This window comes from Miniopterus natalensis, chromosome 9 (assembly GCF_054644295.1).
Source record: "Miniopterus natalensis isolate mMinNat1 chromosome 9, mMinNat1.hap1, whole genome shotgun sequence".
In the NCBI taxonomy this organism is placed as follows: domain Eukaryota; kingdom Metazoa; phylum Chordata; class Mammalia; order Chiroptera; family Miniopteridae; genus Miniopterus; species Miniopterus natalensis.
The window spans coordinates 30674413-30695796 of NC_142089.1; the positions used below are offsets into that span (position 1 = coordinate 30674413).

General features: G+C 39.5%; 1 protein-coding gene across 7 annotated transcripts in view; it reads right to left on the reverse strand.

Annotated features, from left to right (window-relative positions):
• The window catches only part of TUT4 (terminal uridylyl transferase 4), a 151419-nt gene that overhangs the window by 93821 nt on the left and 36214 nt on the right, over positions 1–21384 (reverse strand). For 6 of the 7 annotated variants that reach the window (XM_087820437.1, XM_087820436.1, XM_087820434.1 and 3 more), the window contains exon 1: positions 5333–5410. The gene's annotated coding sequence lies outside the window, so the exon portion shown is untranslated. Of the gene's footprint in view, positions 1–5332; positions 5411–20157; positions 20231–21384 lie in introns of those variants that run through there. The other variant, XM_087820435.1, reaches the window with a different exon arrangement.

Sequence of the window (21384 nt, forward strand, 5' to 3'; positions counted from 1 at the left end):
GCGGTTGAGCACCGACCTAGGATCCAGGCGACTGGGGTTCGATTCTCAGTCTGGGCATATGCCCTGGGTGCGGGCTAGGCATCAATCAATGACTCTCTCATCATTGATGTTTCTCTCTCTCTCTCTCCCTCTCCTTTCCTCTCTCTGAAATCAATAAAGATATATTAAAAATAAATAAAGAAAAAATAAAGAAAAAAGAAAATGTTCTGAATTAGATAGTAGTGATGATTACATAACCTTACGAATATACACTGAACTATATATTTTAGAAGGGTGAGTTGTATGATATTGTAAACTATATCTCAAAGAAAAAGAGACAGAAAGATACTATTACACTTTCCATTAGCCACCCAAGCAATGTTTTCACATATTGTGTAGGCATTACTCTACATTCCAGATGAGAGGCGAGGGGAAAAGGCAAATATTGTCTTATTATTACTATGAAAACAGTTGTGACTCAGAGACCCCCCAAGAAGTTCCCAAACATAGTTTGAATACCACTGGCCTAAACTAACACCCAGTACAAGAATGGAGCTTAAATACTTAATGACTGATCAATTTTAATGATAATTATTTAAACTACAGTGTATAGCTGTAGTTTAAATAATTACAGACTGACAAAAATGCAATCAGATTTCATTATGTACAAATCATACTTTAGGTTCTTGAAAAATATTTTTTGACAATCTATGTGCTTATAATGAATTTAACACCCTCTGCTTTCTAAATTTTGACAACCTAAAATTGAAGTGCAACACAATATAATGATTAAGAGCTCTGAATCTAGACTCAGACACCTGGAATTCAAATCCAAACTAGCTGTGAGATCTTGTCCAAGGTACTTAACCCTTCTACACCTACTTTCCTCATCTGTAAATAGAGACAACACAAAAAAGGTTATTGTGAGGACTAAGTTAATGCTTCTAACATTTTTAGAAAGAAATTAGCACAAAATAACTATGCAGTAAATTATCTACTGGCATTGTAAATCAAATATCCATTTAAAACTACCAGACTACTGTGTGCTTACAAACATACCTATCTATTTTTGATAGTACAGGCTACTTTGTGTACAGATTAGGACTTCGCTCATCTTTACTGATGAACGTTGAGCTTGTATGAATGTTTCTCCTTCTTTCCAGCTCACACTCCCCAATGCCTTATCCTACTGCTTTCTAGTATTAAACTAAAAAGTAGTCAACCAAACCAGGCCAAAGAGTGAAAAAACTTTCTGAGTAACTAAAACAAGGTGATTTCTCCCAAAGGAATTTTTATCTCAAAAGAACCATGTAAGATATTCTTAGACAATAAGATTTGGATGACAGAATTCTCAAAAAAACAGTCTGGAATACAGTAACTACAGAGAAGAGAGGAAAGTGGCATGAAAAAGATGGTCTGACTATCCACCGAAAACAGGTAAAAGCTGTTGGTAAGAAACCAAGGAGAAAGAAATACTAAACTAGGAGTCAGAACACACATCTTTGATCACAGCTCAACCACTACCTCACTTGATGATCTCAATTTACAATATAAAAAACCAAATGCCTTAATTTAACATACACAATAACTTTCGCAATCTGCTACTTCAAACCATTTCTCACTGCTCTATCATAAATCCTCAATTCTTGACACACTGAATTTCTCACTCTTTCCTACACACCAAGCTCCATAACAACTTATTATCTTTGCATGTTATTCCTTAGCTCCGGAATGACCTCCAGTATATTCCCTTCTCCACCCAGCAAACTCCTATTCATCCCTCAAATGCCGGCTTCTTCTCTCTGAACTCCCATAATCTAGGGCAGTGATTTTTCAACCCATGTGCTGCAATAATTTTTTAAACATGCAGTACCTATTTAGTTAGGAGGACTGACCTCTTTTCCCTCAGACAGTCAAATAAAAAAATGACAACAGCCAACACAATAGCCATCCAGTGTGAATGAATCAAAATTATACCTATATTTTTTGGTTAGAACAGCAATTTTACTAATTAGTTTATATGTACCATGAGATTAATAAAGGTTGAAAATCACTTATCTAGGGTGTTGTAATTTATCTGTATTATATGTAGACTGAGTTCCCTGAAAGGAGAGACTGTCAATAATTCTGTATCTCTAAAACCTAAAAGCATCTAGCATGAAGTATAAATATTTGATGAAATGATTAAATGAATGAATGAGCAACCATAAGCAGTTTCTCCTCTAAAATTAAGAGAATACCTGACACATCTGAGAAGTAACATGGCCCATATTATAGTAACAGCACATAGAGCTGCTTCCAATCTTTCTAACTCTATGATCTTCAGCAAACTACTTAACCTCTGAGTCAGACATTCATCATCTACAAAACAGGTTTCATAGAGTTGTTATACTGAACAAGTGGGGGAAAAAACATAAACCTAAATGTCTAACACAATGCCTGGAACAAAATAGGTACTCAAATAAGTGTTAGTTCCCTTTTCTCTCCCCCTTTAACTCACAAGATAATTATGGACATTCAATGAGATAATTTGATATGAAAACAATTTAGAAGATGTAACACATCACACAAATTAAATCTCTCATTTAAGGGGGGGAAAAATCTAAACTGTTCATCTTTGCATTTATATACCTTTTCTTCTTTTTGGATTGTAATAAACACTTGGAGACATTATGCTGGTTTTTAAACATTTCCCCAAATTATGCAATTATCTAGGACTCTATAATTAAAACTTAGTTTAGTGTAAACAATCCTAATTTGTCTAAAATTAAGAACAATGTTTACATATCCAGCTTTAAACTACAGTGTCCTTTTCCCTTGCCTGTTTTAGGTCTTTCTAGAACTGTTCTTTTTTTAGAGCATAATTCAATCTACAGTAATAACTGTAATTGAATTTTGTAGCATTATTTGATAAATTCAAGCACTTGTTCACTTTAGAAAGTAATACATCACACTGAATTGTTATATCAAACTGATCTGATTTTTTTAAGGATAAACAAAATTTAATGATAAGTCTTACTGTTTCCCTGAAACCAGAAACTTTCTGTAGAAAATAAATTCAAACACCTTTCTCTACCCACAGATCCTGATTTTACATTTTATAAAGAACACATAATAATTAATGGTGCTTATTATGCATGTCAAGGTTAACTTCGAGGTCAAAAAAAGTTCTCTAATTACTTACTAAAATAAATCTGCTCTGAGAATAAAAATTATCTTTAAACAGTTTTTTATTAATCAGAAATATTTATAATTACAATCATAAATTTGTATTTTAATGGGTCTAAAATTATAATGTAGACACTGTACTGTCCTAGCTAAATTGTCTAAAAATAAATGTACTTCTAGGTGTGATTTAGGCTTTACAAAATTAAACTAAATTTTTGTGCATAACATCTTGTTAACTTATCCATCTGTATTACTTACAACTTGACCAAAGACAATGAAAAGACTTCAATTTTCTTTTAGTATTAGATATTTGCTAGACTTAAAATATTAAATGTAAATAACTTTCACTTCCAATACTGTATTATTTCAAGGAAGGTTTATTTTTTCATTTTCCACACTAGTCAAATGAAATATTGCTAACAGCAGGAAAATTTATATAAATGAGTTCTCTTTAAAAACAACTTTCTTTTGTTTATATTAAGTATATTTTTAAAACATAACTTAAAATTCTTATCTTCCCTAAAGTATATGGTTTTTTTGTTTGTTTATTGGTTTGAGAGCCAGAGCGAGAGAGAAACATCGATTTGTTGTTCCACTTATTTATGCATTCATTGGTTGCTTCTAGTATGTACTCTGACCGAGGATCAACAGGAAAACTTTAGCATATTGGGATGATGCTCTAACCAACTCAGCTACCCAGCCAGGGCCCCAAAGCATGTATACCGTTTTTAAGAAGCCATCGTTAAATTTTGTTTATGAGAGCATTAGAGCACACAAAACACTAGTGAATTTATTATCTTAAGCACAGCTTTGTAAATGAATGGATATTTCATAATTTTACAAGTTTTGACTAATGAGTACTAGGATGCAGTGTAGTGCAGCAATTTCTAAGGAGACATACAAGGGTTTTGAGCCTAAAGAAAACTTTGGCATACAATTGACTCAAATACAAAATATGCTGACACTAACCAAAAGAAAGTCAAGTTTTTAAAAAGCCATCCCACAATTCGCCACCTTGGTGTGACATTCTCTCTAAATTACAATATCCGATTGGGATTATCCAATTTTATGAGCTAACATTACTTTAAAAACGGAAACAGGATACGTTCCGTTTCACCAAGTATTATACATTTCACTACTACAAGACGGGAGGGGGGGGGGTGTCTTTGGAAACAAAAGGTAATCTGATCCGCTCCAGCTAATTAATTACTGGATGCCAACAATACACAATTCGAATTGCATTTCTGGACTCTAAGAAGATCACAAAATGAATGGAACGTCAAAATACATCAAAATGAAGAAACATGGTATACGGAAACTAAGATCTCGTGCAAGGTACAAAATTCATCTGATTGAAGATTTTATAAAAATCTTCTGCAAAGAAAATGTTTCATCAACGTTGTTAAAATAACAGTAATTCATCCCATTCAGGTACGACCTGAAGTCCCGGTAATGTGCTTCTTTCAGGTCTAAATATCTCATTCTTTTGCAATCCGGACACCAAAAGGACCTGAAATCTCTCATGGAGGCGTGCAATACACTCGGTGAGGGCTGTCTGTTTACAAATAAGAATCTCACAGTTTTCCACGTCAAAAGCGTTCATTACCACCATTCCACTGGGGGGGGGGGGGGCGGAGGTAGGAGAGAAGGCGGGCGAGCAAGAAACGAAATCCACACACATTTCTGCTTTCTCCCAACAAGGGATAGCCCAGAGAAAATATTTATGATGTATTATATGCCTGTATTTGTTATATATATATATCTGTGTCTGTATCTAAGCAGAGGTGAAAGAAAAGGGAATCGTATTGGACCCAAGAAAATGCTCACGCCAATTCCGTTAACTCAAAATCCGTCCCCCAGGTCTACAGGTTTCGGCCCAGGGCCGAGAGCCCCCAGCCTCTCAGTGGAGTTTGGCCCCAAAGCGCCCCAATGTCCTCCTCAGGCCGCTCAGGCCGCTCAGGCCGCCGCCCCTACCTCCCTTATCTCTGCCTTCCCCTGGGAAACCCGAAGCCCATTCCGGCAAAGAAAGAAGTGTCAGGCCCCAAAGGAGAAGCTGAGACGCGCTCTAACCAGGCCGCCGACACCTGCGAGGCACGGCACCTCAGGGCGAACAGGGGGCGGCCCGGCCTTCCCCGAGCACACCCCCTCGGCGCCCGGTGCTTCGCCGCGGCCGGAACCTCCGTACCTGCGAGCTACAGGCGCGCGCGGCGCCTCCTCATCTCAGTGGCTCCCGCTCCTCCTCCGCCTCCCGCTGCGGCTGCAGCCGCCGCCGCCGCCGTCGCCGCCGCCGCTGGAGGCTGGGACTCGAAGAGCTCAGAACTCCACCGCCATGTCCGCCGCGCCGCGCCGCGAACTGCATTGTGGGGGGGGAAGGGGGGGAGGGGGAGAGAGAGGGAGGGGGAGACGGAGAGAGAAAGAGGAGGACCCGCTGAAGGGAGGAGGCTGTAGGGGAGCTGGGGGAGAGGGGGGAGAGGGGGGAGGGGAGAGAGAGACGGAATCCTGAATGGAGTCCTGCCCGGGGGGAGGGGGGGTAGGAGATCGGCGCCGGGGGAACTCTGGAGATGACACGCAGGGGAAAGAGTTCAGGGGTGCCTCCCCCCTTGGCTCTGGGGGCACCTGGGCACCAGTGAAACCTGGACGGTGGGGGAGTAAACGCCAGCGGGGGGAGGGGCTACGTTCGGGGGCTAGTTGTGGCGGCTGGAAACAATGGGGAGGAGGTGGAGGTGAGAGGGCAGTGCGCTCACACTCACGCTGAGGAAAGCGACGGGCGCGGGAGGACACTCGTTAGCCCGCGACGAGGAGGCGGGGCACTCTAGCGCCCCGGGAGGGTCGAAGTCACTGGGGGCTCGCGAGGAGGGGCGGGGCCAACGAGCGGGGGTCCGGAGGTCCGGCTCGCCGCCCGGGCCCCACGAGGGAGCGGCGCTAGGATGCCGGCGCGCCTGAGGGGCGGGGGTCGCGGGCGCTGCCGCGCCTCTCCGATCTAGCTCTGGGCTGCGGGCAGCGCTGCCGAGGCCCCCAAGGGAGAAGAAATGCCCGAAAGCCAGCCCCGCGCCTCAGTCAGAGAGTGGTCCCCTTGGAGACGGAAACGCGACCTCGGACGTGCACCCTGTGGCCTCACTCACTGACCCGCCCGGCGCGGCCCGCGCCTTCGCGGACCCTCGGCGGCGGGCGCGGCCTTGTGAGCGCTGGCGGGAAGCTAACCCGAGGAATCGGAGGCGACCCCTCCCCCGCCACTTACTTTTGCCACTAGCACACCAAAGCTGAATCCATTTATTTATAAAAGGCAGCTAATTCAGGAGTTAGGACTTAAGAGAAATCTCAAGAGCGTGCCCCGGAAAAAGATTTTAGGAATCATTTATTTAGTTTCACGTGGGTTTGGAATCAACTTCCATCCATGGGCCCCTTCCCTATCCCTCTTGCTTTTAATATGTTAGGACCCTCCACACAGTTATTTAAAGTCACAATCCAAGAGAATTTATGGTTTGGGCTAGGTTTTTTTTAGGACCCCAGCCTTAGAGATTATTCAACCAACCTCTGGCCTCAAAGCTGGACAATTCACACAACTAGGATTGTTGCATTTGACAAATGCTAGGCAGGACAAGGATATGACAAGGATAGGGGGTGGGGGCAGCAAGGCATGCTAAACCTTAGGTATTTACAAGATACTGCCTTATAATTTTTTTTATATGAGCCAGAGACGAACCTGTAAGAGAGAAGGACATTCCTTTCTGCGTAGTCTATCTGCTTCTTCCCACTATACCCCAGAACTGGATACCTCATGTACTTGTTTATACCCCTGTGAATCGGAGGCTTGGTGAGAAGGGACCAAGCATTGCCCACTAAGTGCTAAGCATTTTAGTAGGGACTTTACAATATTTCATCTTTTAATGCTTACCACAACCCCATGAAGTCCAAACTGTTGTTCCTGTTTACAAATGAGGAACTAGAGTTCTGAGCTTAAGTGCATTTTACTCCAACCTGTCCGATGACACAAGGCCCCAAAATACTGCATAGAGTAATGGATTTCAAGTCAAAAGAGCTCTGCCTAGTTTCAACACTTATCAGCTGCTTAACTTTGGGCAAATGCACCCTCTGAATTTCCTCATCATAAGTTTTTAATGTAAAAAAATTACTTCACAAGGATGATGTAAGGAAAACAACAGGACACAAAAGTTAAAACCTATAGAGATATTAAGATGATACCAACATGCCCTTCACTTTAGTGAGTGATATCTGTCCTTGGAGCAAGCTCAATTGAATAAAAATTTCCTGATTATTTAAGAGCAAAGCATTGAGTTAGGTGACTAGGGATACAAACCAGATTCCTGTCACCAAAAGTTCACCATTGAGCAAGGAAGGTGGTTCTGCTGAGCTACAATAAAAAGCAATAGGTCATATGAACAAAGGCTGGGCTAATACAGAGGAGAGTGTGATAAATGCCACTTCAATGAGGTTTTAATGGGAAGAGGTAGAAGTTGGACCTTGGAGGCTTGCCTGCTATGTGCCAGACACATGTATGTAATTCAGAGAACATAATTTAGTCTGAAGTGTGCAGAAGATAATGGGTCTGGAAACAAAAGCTGAGCCAGACTGAGAATCCCAGTGCCTCTCTGCTCTCATCCCTTCCAGATAATGCTCTTCTACCACCTTTCCTATTCCTCAAGAACCAGCTCAACTCCTGCATCATTTATGAAATCTTCCTGATCACCCCTCCCTCCAAGAAATAACTACATTTTCTGAAAACCTACATGTTTCTTTTTTATAAGTCTGGCCCAATTAGATTATAAACCTGAGCATAAATACTTATATTTGTATTCCTTATAGTACCTACATGTTGATTCGGAAATTATCATAACAAAGTGTGTTATAGAGCGAGTATTAGTTTTTTAAAGAATAAGGAAACTTTGGGCATAAGAGGCTTAATTACTGGCCAGGGTCATACAGTAAATCACAGGCAGGACTAGAATACCAGTCCTGTGTGACTCAGTTCTTTCCATTGAATCACAAACAGCTTACTGAGAAATAAAATGGCAAATGTCTGACTGCTTTGTAAAAATACACTGAGGACTTATATCTGATACTTGCAAGAAAGACCTCATGATTGTGGTTAAGTTTCCAAATTTAGCCTTTCACAGAAGTTCTGGGAACTCAATTTCATCCAAACTCAGGTGAAAATTGCTTGAATCAAAGATAGTATTTCATCACATCTAATGGGAAATATAATTTCCCAGTGGATCAGTATTCATATTCTATTCTCTTCCTCGGTGATAGGAAAACCTAGTCCAAAAATAATGATACTGGATAAAAAGGCGATGTGGTGGGTAAATTAAATCAGAACAAGAAAGGTATCTCAAAAAGTGTGCCCAAACCAAGTAAATCTACTGGTAGATTATAAAGGGAACAAATCATAAAGGGCCATCTATGCTATTTGAAAGAAACAGGCTTTATCCTGTAGGTTAATGGGGAGTCGCTGAACATATGTAAGCAAGAGATATGATCAGATCAGCTAAAGATTTTTTTCTGAACCTCCTTTTTTCCCCATATACTTGATTTCTTCAAGGAGAGAGACTTCAGTAGTTGGTAACCTTTTATAGACAGTAGCTGATGACAAGCTCAAGTCAAAAAGAGTGTGTCACCTCCATGATGTGATCCTAACAATGCCTTCTTCACCTTTGTATTCCAGCACCCAGAACAATCCTGACACACAGAATGTACCTAGAAATTGCTTGTTGGCACTCTACATTGTCTAGAAAGCAGACAATCTGTTCAAAGTTTAAAAATTCTATGATTCTTACAAATAGTATACAATACCAAAGTTCCTAAGGTATATGCTCACCTCAAGAATAGTGTAAAGGGTCTATTTCTTTTTGACATTTTGCATCTTAAGTAAACTAAAATATGTTAAATACCTATTACATAGTAAACATTCAACACATGCCCTTAGACATGTGTGCACTTGCTACCCATTGATTCTATTTAATTTGTTCTGAGGATTCTGTGTGAAATTTTAAAGTACAGCCACACCCTTTAGCTTACTTCCATGAAACATTAGTCTTTTTTTTTTAAGTGACTTTTAAATATATATATATTTTTATTGGTTTCAGAGAAAGGAAGGGAGAAGGGGAGAGAGAGATAGAAACATCAATGATGACAGAGTCATTGATTGACTGCTTCCTGCATGCCCCCCACTGGGGATCGAGCCCACAACCTGGGCATGTGCCCTGACTGGAAATGGAACCTCCATCTCCTGGATCATAGGTCGACACTTAACTGCTGAGCCATGCCAGCCAAGCATAAGGTGACTTTTTTTATGTGAATAAAATCTGAGAGTAGAAAGAACATTAGAGTTCATATACTGTTGCATATATCAAGAAAATAGATATATGGCAGGAGATGATACTATAAAGGTACACTAGGACCACAGCATAAGAGCCATGTATGACATTTTTAAAAGCTGGTTTTTATTCTGTAGTTACTGGGCAATCACAGAACATTTGCAAGCAAGACAGAGAGATGATTAAACCTGTCTTCTATATGTCTATTTATTATTTAATTTTTTTGGGGGGAGGGGGTGATTCTGACCTCAAAAGTAACACCAGACCTCTTTTTCTTCATATATAAAAATAAGGATGTGAACTAGATTAACTAGGGCAGGAAATATGTCTAAAGGTCTGTAATTCTGACATGAACTCCTTTTTAAGTCAGCTGTTTTACCTTCCTCTAAATCAGATTGTCTCTCCTTTTTCCCTCTAAAACAAAAATGAGATCCAATTCCATTCTAACAGTTTCTCTACAACCAATTCTAGGGTGTTAGGACAGTCTGTACTCTGATTCATCTTTGTATCCTATAAAATGTCATGTACTCTGTCCAGAAATAAGCCCTTGTGTACATGGCTAAATTATGTTCAACAAAGGTGCTAAGGCCATTCAATGGGGAAAAGACAGTCTTTTCAACAAAAGGTTCTGGGAAAACTGGATATCCACATGCAAAAGAATGAAGTTGGACCTTTACCTAACACCAAATACAAAAATTAACTCAAGGGATTCATGACCTATAGTGTAAAACCTAAAATAATAAAATGCTTAGAAGAAAACACAGGGCAAAAACTTCACAACATTGGATTCTGCAATGATTTCTTAGATATGATATCAAAGGCACAGGCAAACAAAATAATATATAGACAATTGGACTTCATGAAAATTCTGTCCTTAAAAAACAGTATCAACAGAGTAAAAAGGCAACTCACAGAATGGGAGAAAATATTTGCAAACCATATATTTTAAAGGGGATTAATATCCAGAGTATAGAGAGGACGAAAACTCAATAACAACAACAACAAAAAACTGATTAAAAAATGGGCAAAGGGCTTGAATATACATTTCTCCAAAGAAGATATACAAACGACCAATAAGTACATCAAGAGATGCTCAACCTTACCAACCATCAGGGAAACGCAAATCAAAACTACTATGAGATACCATCTCACACCCATCTGGATGGCTATTATAAAAAAAGTAAATTTTTTAAACTAGAAAATAACAAGCGTTGTTGAGGATGTGCAGAAATCGGAACCCTCGTGCACTGTTGATGGGAATGTAAAATGATTCAGCCACTATGGAAAACAGTATAGTGGTTCCTCAAAATATTAAACATAGAATTACCATGTGATCCAGCAGTTACACTTCTGGGCATATACTCAACAGAACTGAAAGCAGGGTTTCAAAGAAATATTTGTACACCCACATTCATAACAGCACTCTTCACAATAACTAAAAAGTAAAAGTAATTCAAGTGTCCATTGATGGATGGATAAGCAAAATGTGACATATACATACAGTGGAATATTATTTAGCCTTAAAAAGAAAGAAAATTCTGGCATAGGCTACAACATGGATGAACCTTGAAGACATTGTCCTAAATGAAATAAGCCAGTCACAAAGGACAAATACTGTATGATTCTAATTATACGAGGTACTTATAGTAATAGAATTCATAGACAGGAAGTAGAATGGTGGTTGCCAGGGGCTGAGGGGAGGGAAAAATGAGGAGTTATTGTTTAATAAGTACAGAGTTTTGGTTTTGCAACATAAAAAGAGTTCTGAAGATGGATGGTGGTGATGGTTGCACAACAATATGAATGTGCTTAATACTACCAACCTGTACACTTAAAATGGTAAAGATAGTAAATTTTATGTTATGTGTGTTTTACTGCAATTTTTTAAAGTAAAAAAAAAAAATGTCATGCACTCTGATGAGCTCTGGAGTTGCAAAACTCTCTTTCCTCAAGGAACTCTCAGAAATGTAAATAGATAATAATACAACATGATAGTTGCCATAATAAGGATCTGTATAAAGTATGATTCGGACACAAATAAGGGTTAATTAATTTTGCCTGGGAGAGAATAATCATTCGTTAGGGAAAGAACGATCAATAAAAGTTTGGATAATAAATATTCTTGAACTATCCTTGAAGGGTGAATGAGTCTCAGACAACTAGAGGATAGGAAGAGCATTAGGACATAGAGGAGAAAAAGGGCAGGGCATGTTTCAGGAACCTGCAAGTGCGTAGTTGGCAGACTCGTTGGCAGAGTACAGAAGATGATACTGCAGAGATGAGGCCTGCAATATAGCGCTAAGCACTTGGGCTTAACCAGAAAGGGTTTTAAGGCCTGATGTAGTATATTTAGATATTTTAAAAGATTAATCAGCAGTGTGTAGAAAAGAATAGAGGAGCCAAAGGTGAAGGCAAGCAAAACAGCAAGGGATTGTTGTAGAAAATCAGGTGAGAGATTATGATAGCTTGAAATAAGCAGACGCAGTGGGAATGGAAAAAAGGACAGACTGGAGAGATGTTACAATGATTGAATCAACAAGACTCAAATGACTTATTAAATGTGTTGTACACTGGGGGGGGGAAAGAACGGGGGGGAATGAGTCATTGGGGAGAAAAAGGGACATCTGTAATACTTTAAACAAAAATAAAAATTTAAAAAAAAAAAAGTGTTGTACATGGTAGAAATGAAGAATCTCATGTAGAAGAGGTCATTCTTGTCCGGGGAGCTTTCATTAGTGCCAACTCTGAACAACTAGTAATGGCTGGTGCGCAGTTTAGAAAAAGAGCCTAGCCCTGGCCGTTGTGGCTCAGTTGGTTGGAGAGTCATCCTGTGTAATGAAGGATTTTGGGTTCTGTTCCAGGTCAGGGCACATACCCAGGTTGCGGGTTTGATCCTGGGTTGGGCTTGTGTGGGAGGCAACCAATTGATGTTTCTCTCTCTCTCTTTCGCTCTCTCTCTCTCTCCCCCTCCCTCCTTCTCCTTTCCTCTCTCTCTAGAATCAATGAAAGCATATCCTTGGGTAAGAATTTAAAATAAATAAATAAATAAACAAACAAACAAATAAAGCCTAAAGCTAAATCTAGACACAATAAGAATGATGAATTAGTAATTCCTGCCATGGATGCAGAATGGGAGAGCACTAGAACATGACAGATATTTAACATTCCTATTCTCAGGCAGAGGAAACATAAAAATGTAGTGTGTGTTTTAAAGAATACATATAGTGTTTCTTCTTTTTTTTTTAATCCTCACCTGAGGATATGTTTTTTTATCGATTTTTTTTTTTAGAGAGAGAGAGAGGGAGAGGAACATCCATCGGTTGCCTTCCCTATGTACCCCAACTGGGGATTGAACCCTCAGCCTAGGTATATACCCTGACTGGGAATCGAACCTGAAACCTTTTGGTGTATGGGATGATGTTCCAACCAACTGACCCACCAGCCAGGGCAGTGTGTTTCCATTTTTAAAAATTCAAGAACAGGCAAAACTAATCTTTGTTGATAGAAATCAAAATAGTGGTCATTTCTGGGTGGGAATATAAATATGGACTGGCAAGGGGTAAGGGAAACATTCTAGAGTTCTAGAAATGTTCTAGATCTTGATACATACGTGAACAGCCACTGGGTTGTACACTAAAGTTTTAAACTACTTACTATATGAGTGTTATACATCAATAAAAAAGTGAAAAAAGTTTACATGTGCTAAAGAATGGCAAGTAGTCTGATATAACACTGGATAAGAAAGAAAAAGGTTAGCAGAGTACTTGGAGACAAAGTTAGAGAGGTAGGATGGCAAAAGATATGAAGGGTCTTGGGAGCCATATTAAAGACCTTGGACTTGATTCTGCAGGCGTTGGGGGAGCATCTCAAGTTCTGAAGTAGGAGAAGTATATGCTGATATCTCCGTTTTGTCTGCGCAGGATCTGCTTGGAGAAAGAAAGATGGAGAACAGTTTCTCTAACACAGCCAGGATTACAGACCTTGGCTGAAGGGATATTAATTTTATATTCATCCTTGGAAATCACAAAAGGGAGGAGAATTCATTGGTTACCTGTGAAAGCACTTGGCAAGTGACTTTAATTCAAATTTTAAATATTTTTTGTTATAAACCAAACAACCACATTGCAATATTTCAAGCCTAAAGAAAATTGGCAAAAACTACCTATAGTCCCACCACAGGACTATTAGCATTTTGGTATACTGGATTTCTTACCAGTCTTTTTCTTTGTCTTTATTTTTATAGTAATTCAAGATAAAGCAACTGGCTGATAGGAGAGTGACGGGAGTCAGATACGGAGAGGCATAACCAAAAGTAATCTCTGAGCAGGAGCAAGGTAGAATCCAAAAAGCAAGCCAAATCAGAAATACATGTCTAAAATGAGGAAGCAAAGGGCAAAAATACAAAGGGCGGGGAGGTTCAAGAACTTGCCTACTGTATATTGTGAGGCTGAGTGTAGGTGTTTAAAATGCTGGGCTGAAAAGTTGTAATTAATTATTTTGGCCTGTTTTCATTTAACATTAAATCATAAGCATTTCTCACGTTGTTATATAGTCCTCATAGCGCCATGTATTTTCACAGGTTGAGTTTTCTTTTTAATAAAATAAAAATTAAAAATTAATATTTTTAAATGGTTTATTTTATTCCTTTAACAACTTTGTTTTATTTCCTTTAGCATGTTTTTTATAACTTCCAAATATTTTGTAAAATTATTTTTGACTAAATTACTTTTATGTTTATAAACATTTAGTTCTCTGATTTTTCAGACATTTAAAACTAAACACTTTTTTCCTGATTATAATAGCATTACATGCACTTTGTTGAAAATCTGAAAAATATAGGAAAACACAAAGAATAAAATAGCAATAACAATAGACCACAACCTCACTATCTTAAGATCATCAATCTAAACAACGTTTTGGCATATTTCTTTCCAGTCTTTTTTTTAAATGTATTTTAACATAGTTGTAATCACACTTTGTGTATAATTTTTTACTTAATGTTTTGTAAGTATTTGACCACATCATCAAGAATTATTTGTAAATGTAGTTTTAGAAGCTGCAAAATATTACATAAGAGAAGGTGCCAGAGTTTGCTTAACCAGTCCATTATTGTTAGGCATTTAATTAAACTGGGCACTTAACTTTTTACTATTATAAATAATGATTTTTGCATAAATATATAAAGCACTATAAGGTTATTCCCTCAGAGAAAATTCTCAGATGTGGGATTTCTACATCGAGTACTGTGAAAATTTAAAAGGTTCCTGATATGTACTGCCAAATTGATTTTTAAAAGGTTTGTCCTAAATTCCACTTCCACTATTATGTGGGATAGAAAACCAACTAAACATTTTCAAGCTTTAAAAATAATAGGCTTCTCAGAATTTCTGAGCAAAGGCTATATTAATTACAAATGTATTTTCCTTCAAAAAATAAACACTGGCTGGTAGCATACAAGTCCCAGATTTGAGAAGGGGGGATTAGCCACACTTTATTTACTTTTAAGTCCCCTAAGAACCTGAGAAACATACCTGTTCAACAGCTAAGTACTCCCACCTTGCAAGCCAACGATATTTTACAAAGTGATTTCCTTAATGTTAGGCAACATCAACAAAACATCTTGCTGGGTCTCCAAAGTTCCCCAGAGAATGTTACTCAACTTATAGCTTTGGAGGGGAGTCTCTAAGGGATCCATGGAGGGATTACCAGTTCTAGCAGATAGTATGACCTTTCCTCCCTCCCTCCTTCCCTCCCTTCCTCCCTTCCTTCCTTTCGGTTTGGACTGCCCTTGGTCCAGTTCCAGAATCCTTTCCTGGCCTTAGAGCTCTCCCAGCACCCCTCTGTGGTTTCCAGACTATACAACCTTGAGAGAAACTTGCAGCTTTCCCTTTGTCTCTCTCTTGTCCAAGCATGCACACTTGCTCTAGCTTCCCTCACTGCATTCTCACTCTCACTTTCTTTTCTGCTCTTGTTCTCCCCTAGCTGTTTCTCACCCTCCTGAGTCCATCTTGTAAGTTTTCCTCTAAGCTGCTTTTAATGCTATTCTCTCTCTTCCTCCCCACCCCCCACCCCACCTTACCCCCACCCCACCCCTGTCCTGGTTCTCTCAAACTTTCATCTCTTTCCTCCTCTTCAAAGGGGACACAGCTGACCTTCACTAGGAACAGCCTCTCTCTATTTTGTCCCCAAACTTCTCTCCCCTGGACTTTTTTACTCTCTCCAAATGGCACACACAACATCCAGCCTTTTTCATACAGAAGATAGCTTTCACCAAGGAATACTCTTAGTAGAGCACTGTTATCCCTCTAAACCCAAGTATGACTTCCTTCTGTTATTTATCTTTATCATAAAGTCCAAGACAGTCTGAATTATACTGTGCCCATATTTTCTCCTCTCTGTTAAGATACATGAAAGCACAAGTATATAAGCATACTTATAGTTATGACAAGATTGGTTGCCTCCTTTGTGCGCCCCAACTGGGCCGAGGATGGAGCCTGCTACCGAGGTATGTGCCCTTGGCAGGAATTGAACCAGGGACCCTTCAGTCCACAGGCAGATGCTCTAACCACTCAGCGAAACTGGCCAGGGTAAGACTCTCAACACTTATTTCCCATGCAGTTCCAACAAGTTTAGGTATTTAGTTTCTGTGTCAATAGCAGATCAAAAACAACAGCTAGTAGGTGGGAGTTGGGGGGCACAGAACAGGATAGTGGTTAAGAGCAAAAATCTGGAGTCAGAACGCAGGTTTGAGCTTTGGCTCTGCCACTTCCTAGCTGTATTACTCTGAATGAGATACTTTACCTTTTGGCCTCGATTTCTTCATCTGTAAAATGGGAATAGGAATAGTACCTATTTCACACAATCATCATAAGGATTAAGTGAATTAATATATATAATGTACCTGCAACAGTAGGTACTAAACGAGTATTACACAGAGTGGCCACACTGATAATAGTTCTTATAAAAAATAAAAGAAATAACTTATAAAAGTGCCTACCAAAGATCCTGTAAAAATGCTCTAGTACCATGTGGCATTTGCTAAACATGCCTTAGGCTTGCAACCTACTAAGCCTTTGCAACATGGTGCTTCTTTGGCCTGATAAACCCTATTGCCTTTCTTTGCCGGCAAACTGTCACCCAACTTAGATGCATCCTTCTCTCCATAGCTTCCGTTGGCTTCTTCGGAGAGAGTAAGTCACTCTCTCTTCTTCAGTTCTGTAACACTTACCACTATCACCTCACTTGATCGTATTGTGCTGTAATTGCAGATCTGTGAATCTTCTCCCCCACCAGATTGTATGGTCCTCCTCCATGGCTGGAGCCACGTCTTATTTTCATAGCACCTGGCACAGTACTTGGCCCTCAATAAGTGTTTTGATGAATGGAGAAATAATAAGAGCAATCACACAGTGCTTAGTTCTAGGCTCTGTTCCAATGCTTTACAATATATTAACGCTTTTAATCTTGACAGTAATCTTACGAAGTATTATTATTATCTCTAACTTACAGATAAGGTAAATCTCACAGACACACACGCGCGCACACGCACAGACACACATACAAAAAGTGATGGAATCTGTCCAGGGCCACCTTAGCTACTAATTGTCAAAGCCTGCCAGGATTCAAATCTAAGCAGCTGGTATCAGAGACAAGGCTTTTAACCGACACACTACAATGCTTCCCAAAAAACAAGGGAAGAATCACAAACCCACTTGCCTTTCCCAAAGGTCTTACTTCCTCAACTTTTGGAATGGTTCATTCATTCATCCAACAAATATTTACATAGTGCTTTCTATGTGTACATCATCATGATAAACACCTATCTGTAATTGCTCCCCACCCCCTCCACACCTCTGCCCTCTTCCCCAGTCTCTACTACCTGTCCGAAAACTCCAGTTCTCTGTGAACTTCTCTCAGTTTCTGAATGTGTTGAGCTCTCTCTCAGCAATGGATCCACGACTGCCACTTTGCCCGGCTAACTCATGCTTATCCTTCAGCTCTCAGCTTAAATTACTTCCCTCTGAAAGCCTCCCATTATCCCCTGAAGTAAGTTTGGGTGCCCCTGCTCTGGGCTCCCCATGGCACTTTATACTTTTCTTATCGTAGCATTTGTCATATTGTTCTTGCCCATTTACTCATCTGCCTTCTGCACTAGACTATAAGCTCTGAGAGCAAGGAGCGAGTCTTCTCTGGGTTATCATTAAATCAGCAGCACCTAGCCTAATGAGCAGCACATAGTAGGTGTTTGGTAAATATTTGGTGAATGATTGATCGAAGGATAAGCAAGACAAACTCTCTATGCTTAAGAAGCCTAGTGCAGGGGGAGAAAAGGCCTAGTGGGGATACAGGAAAATAAAGTTACAGTACACTGTGATAAATGTTATAATAGGTCATATGTGTGTCAGAGTCTTCTAGGGGCACAGAGGAGGAAATTTCTAACTGTACCTGGAGTTAAATGGGAGGGGGACAATTCAATAGAGTCTTAAAGGATGAGTGAAAGGTTGTGAAAACGAAAGGAAGATGTAGTATAGAGGTCATAAGTAAGAATTATATAGAAATTGTTTGATTGCCTAAGTGGCTAAACCATTTTTACATGTGTCTAAAAAGAACATTAATCTGCCAGACTGGGCATGGCTCCGTGGTTGAGCATTGACCTAGGATCCAGGAGATTGTGGTTCGATTACTGGTCAGGGCACATGCCTGGTTGCCGGCTCAGTCCCCAGTCTGGGGCGTGCAGGAGGCAGCTCATCAATGATTCTCTCATCATTGATGTTTCTATCTCCCTCTCTCCCTCTCCCTTCCTCTCTCTGAAATCAATAAAGATATATTTTAAAAATAAATAAATAACATTAATCTAAACTTAGTCCTATAATTGAGTGATCTAATATGAGTTTGAACTCAGTATGAAATAACATAAAAGGCAATGTGATGAAATAATTGTATTCCTTAAGTACCTCTCCTGTGAATCTTCATGAAAATCTCTTCTTATCTCTACCATCATATGTATCAAGCTGCACTACCATTGTCACAGTGTTTCTACCCCACCTGATGAGCTATTTAAGGCCTGGGGTTAAAGTACTTTAAAGCCCGATTTAAGTCTATGTCTCCCCAGTACCCAGAAAAAAGCCAGTCCCAAGGAGAGGATCTGTGAATACTCCAACGTGCCCATAAAGTCTTAAATGAGCTGACCTCTGGCAGCCTCTCAGTTCTGTCTTATGTCCCATACTCTGTGCTCCAGCCAATACATACCTTTCAGTTTCCTGAACAAAATTTGGCTCCTTAAAGCCTCTGGACCTTCCCACATGCCAGCACTATTCCCACTATCTCTTCCCACTCATTTCCTCCGCTCTTCATCTAGTTAACTCCTGCTCATCCTTCAGATTTTGGATTCAACATTACTTCTTAAGGGAGCTTTCCCCAACCCAAAGACAAGTTTAGACTTCCCTATTATATGGTCCTATGTTACTCTATATTCCTCATTTGTGTCATTTATCACACTTGTAATACTTTATCATTGTCTCTTCAGTAGATCATAAGTTTCATAATTCAACACTTGGAACAGAGCCTGCAATTTAACAGATGCTCAATAAAAATTATTTGGAATAAGTTACCAAATAAGTGAATAAAGTGTTATTATTTGTTTTTAGTATAACTTTGGTGTCCCAGCTTTCAGGAGGCTCTGTATGGTGCTCTGAAAGATTGGGACTAATTAAATCAAACCAGTGAATCACCACTTAGTATTAGAAGCATTTCCCAGGCACCATTAAGAATCAGGGTTGTCGCCCTGCAAACAGTTGAAGAACAATGCCTATCCAAGAAAATGTACATGGACCTCTGAGCGCACCACTCTTTTCCCTCTGCTCTTGAACCACTTCTAGTGATCCCCTCCTTGCTGTCAAAATCTGCTCCTGAACTTACTTTTCCTATACCAGCCTTCAACTCATCTCTTATTCCAGGTTCCCCTTTCTGGTTCTTCAGAGGCTTGCCCTATACAGATAGCTCCAGGATTTACCTTTCCTCAACAGCCTGGCCCATCCATCCGAGTATTACTACTCCTGGCCCCAGATCATCTTACTCAGCACCTCTCCAGCTCCTACCAACTTACCTCTCTAGTGTGTTCTGACACAAGTTAAGGGGGTAGGTAGTGTGAAAGAGCCAAAGAAAAGACAGTTCTTGCCCTCAATGAACTCCCAGTCTATTGAGGAGACAAGAGAAAAACACAAAATGCCAAATAACCATAGCTAAATGCCAAATAATTTAAATGTACATAGAGCATTTCTGAGGAAGTTCAGAGGCATCTTCCTTGAGTCTCCAATCACTATGCAATCACTATCGAAATCTTGTTGCTCCTGTTTCCTTCTTAGTTTTTTGTTTGTTTGTGTTTTATTATTATTATTATTAATCTTTTTCGTCTCACTATCCCCACCACCATTGCCCTGGTTTAGGCCTCATATACTGTCTTCACCTTTGGGCTTTTGCAACAGCCTCCCAGTTTATCTCTTTGCTTCTATTCTCAACCCCCATTCAATTCCTTCTCTATTGTAGACAGAGTCATATTCTTAAAACACGAATCTGACCACATCCCTCCCCTGCTAAAAATCTTTTAACAGCTTCTCATTATTCTCAGGATAAAGTGCAAGCATTCAAGGTCCTTTACAATCTGTCCCCAACTCACCTTTCTGGCCTTAAGTCAAAGGCCCGAGTAAGGGGAGGGTGACTCAAGCTCTGGCTCGTGTTCAGTGGCAAATCTGTGCAAGGAAATAAGGTAAGACTTTATCACAAATGTTCATTTTGGCATTCAACTATATATTCCATTTTTAATGAAATATTTCAGATATATTTTTAAAATTATAAAAAATAGCCTGGCTGTCGTGGCTTAGGGGTTGAGCAGTGACATATGATCCAGGAGATCACAGTTCGATTCCCATTGGGGCACATGCCCAGGTTGCAGGCTTGATCCTCAGTAGGGGGCGTGCAGGAGACAGCCAATCAATGACTCTCATCACTGATGGTTCTGTCTCTCTCTCTCCCTCTCCCTTCTGCTCTCTGAAATCAATAAAGATATATATTTTTAAATGTTCTAATGTGTTAAACAGTGACAAATACACATCATTTTAAAAAATTATAGAAAATAATATAATGAATACTTGTATTCCCATGACTCAGTTAAGAAATAAAACATTACCAATAAAATTGAATCCGATATATACTCTTCCACGGTTGTCTAATCCTTTCTTCCCCTCCCTCAGCATCCAGACATATTTACTATCATGAATTTGGTGTTTTTAATTCCTATGTATGCTTCTAGATTTTCAATGCATATTTGTACCCCTGAATAATATATGGTATTATTTCTCATTTTTAACTCATTTAATTTGAAATAACATTAAATTTATAGCAGAGTTGCAAAAATAGCACAGAGTATTCCATATGCCCAACTTTCCTTAATGTTAACATATTGCACAATCATGGTACAAATATAAAAACTAAAAAATTAACTTGAATGCAGTACTATTAATTAAACTAAAGTCTTTATTCAGATTTCATCAGTTTTTCCACTAATGTTCTTTTTTCTATTCTAGAATCCAAGCTAGGATTCTACGTTGAATTTGGTCTCCTTCAGTCTGTGACAGTTCCTTAATTTTTCCTCTTCTCTCGTGACCTTGACATTTTTGAAGAGTACTGGTCAGGTATTTGGTAGAATGCTCCTCAGTTTGGGTTTGTCTAAGGTTTTTTCATGGTTAGAGTAAGGCTGTAACTTTTGGGGAAGAACACCACAAAAGCTATGTGCCCTTTTCAGTGCATCATGTCAGTGGGTGCACAATATCCATACATCTTATTACTTTGGATATTAACCTTGATCACTTGATTAAGGAGAGGCTGCCAGGTTTCTCCACTGTAA